The sequence below is a fragment of the Tupaia chinensis genome, unplaced genomic scaffold (assembly GCF_000334495.1).
Source record: "Tupaia chinensis unplaced genomic scaffold, TupChi_1.0 Scaffold000646_1, whole genome shotgun sequence".
Taxonomy (NCBI): domain Eukaryota; kingdom Metazoa; phylum Chordata; class Mammalia; order Scandentia; family Tupaiidae; genus Tupaia; species Tupaia belangeri.
In genome coordinates, this window is record NW_006160167.1 from 2,736,636 (window position 1) to 2,739,312 (window position 2,677).

A 2,677-nucleotide genomic window follows, 5' to 3' on the forward strand; every position below is an offset into this window, starting at 1 on the left:
AGCAGGAATAAAGGGGCGGTTCCCAGTCCCTGCTCTTGGGAGCTCACATCTTTTTCCGAGCATATCATGACTTGGTTCCTCAGCACAGGAAGGAAATACCATTTCCCCAGCTCTTTCTTCAGAAAAGTCACTCTTCATTTGCTGCTGTGGGATGTTTGTCTCTGGACAGTGTTTGGATTCCATGAGTGTGTGCGTGTGAGCTCTGTGGTCCAGCTCAGGGGTGGCTCGCTTTGCTTGATTTTCTGGATGCCGGTGCACTGAAAACAGTGCCGTTTCCTCCTCATGCCTATCTCCATGGCCCCTTTCTCAGAATGTCTTGCCCATTAACTTTCTAACAGCATTTCAGTGCCAAGCTGCTTGCTACAAGGCTTAGAGCTTCACAGAAGCATAAAGTGATAGCATTTCTGCCTCCTGCTTCCCTCCCCTACTTTATTCAGTTCCCTGACCTCCAACAAAACAGAAATACATGCTCCCTGAGAAAGGACCCTGTGCTAGAACCTGCCCTTGGACCATGGAAAATCTTTACTTCAGGGATCATCACTGTGATGAATTTTTTAAAGTTCATTTATTTATTTATTTATTCCATAACTCAGAGAGAGACAGCACCCTCAACAGGGTTCTGATGCTATGATCCACCCCCAGCTTTCGTCGCCCTTGTTCATGAGCACGTGCGTATCTGGACCACTCAGGGAGGTCCTCAGATAGGTTTCTGGAACCTTCTTACGTAGGTCAGCCTTGCAGAACATTGTGTCTTAACTCAGTGCCACCTTCCAGTCCTACATCATCATGGTGCATTTTCAGTCTGAAAATGCCAGGACACCATTCCTGAAATATACTCAATGAGGACAGAGGCATTGAGGGAAAAAAGACAGGGTCCTTCAGTACAACTCCACACATCACTGAGAATCCTGAGAATCTTTCAGTGGCACCCCATTGCCCTCAGGCTAAAACACAAACCGTCCATATATCCGAGTTCTTTCTGGACAGTGGAGGTCAGTCTTGACTCCTTCCTCTTTAAGCCCATGTTTTTTAATTGGATAATGAGTGGGTGACTTGGAGACCAGTGATGACTGCCTGAACCGGATAGAGAGCGCCCCCTGCTGGTAGGTAGGTCTGCTGCATCTTAATCCGAGTTGCCTGTGTATCTTGCTTTATGTGTTGAGTGTGTTTCAGGAGATTTGTGCATTAAATTGAATCAAATGCCGAGTGTCCTAGGGGTGTGTACTTTCAAAACGAATTCCATGGCTAACCCTTTTCGTGAGGCAAGAAATCTTTTTGTGATGGGTAATAATCATTGTCCTTCCCCCATCTCTTCATTTGTTGAAGCCGCAAATTTGGAATTTACTGAAGGCATTCTTCTGATGTTGATGTTCTGCTGCGGATCTTGAGTGTGGTTCCTGGGGAGACACCCTGGTAGCTGAAATGGAGCCTCAAATGCGTGCTCATCTGACATGTCCATGCTATGCTGAGGCCTCCTTGGAACTTGAAACTCTGTGAAGTGATTGGTGCTTCTCAAAGCCTGGCTGGGGGATGTTGTTAGCAGCTTCAAGGGCTCCCACTGGCAGAGTCAACTGGACCAACGCACACATTTGGAAGTGGGTCAACTCCTGTGGGCCTTGGCTATAAAATGATCTGGAAGAGCGAGAAGGAGAGGGCAAAGAGAAACACCCCCCTCTGTCAGAAGGGTATCAACCATGTTACCCAAAGGGATTGTGCCTGTCACAATTAGAATTGTTTTTCCTCCCTCCAGATGTTGTGTGTTACAGAATCCTTTGTTGGTAAGCACACACATGGCAGCCCTAGCAACTGCCTGTGCCAACTTTGAGGCTTCGACAATGGCGGCTGCGATTGAGCATGAGGTATGATGTGCCATGCACTGAGGTATGAATGCCGTGCTGTTAGGAACCCCAAGTTGCAGCATTCCCAAAATCAGAGTCTCAAAATGTGAACTCTTTGTCACTTTGATATAATGAGGTCCCTATTAGAGCCTGGAGACTCTGGGATTAAGCCTCAAAGCTTGATCTCTTTTGTGATTTGAATCCTTGCCATAAGAACCCACCTTCACCTTCAAAGGGCGTATCATGGTTTCACCTGGAGGTCCAGGAAGTCTGGCCTCTAAGGAGCCCTCAGACTAGATTCCAGGGGGTCAAAGGTAGTTTCTTCTCTACAGATGGTTGGTGTGCCGGAAATCACTAAGGACTGTCCTGTGGGATCCCTGCTAACCTAACCAGCTAATGGGCCAGAAACCACTGGACTTGAAAATTATGTTTACAGCACCTTGAGCTCGGGGCATGAAGGGAAACCCAGAATAAAAAGCACAAAGGCTCTTTCCTTGTTCAATTGAGAGGGCAGACAGGCTACATGCATTTGAAAGTGGTTATAAACACCAGACCCACCAACTACTATTGAGGAGGTCTTACATGCAATCTGCCCAAGCCCAGATATTTTCATTCTATGTTGCAGGGAAGTGCATGCCAGCTGGCTGCCGACCGACCGTGCTCAGGGTTCAGTTCTAAACAGCACTGTTTGGGAAAAGCTCAATCTAAAACAGACAGCTCTGGATGTGTTTAGGTTTTGCTTTCTTTCCACTTTTAAATATTAAAAATTGACTCCAGCTGTGGGGTAGAAAGTAACGCCTAACCTATAAAAACATTGACAAATAAATCACAATGCAATT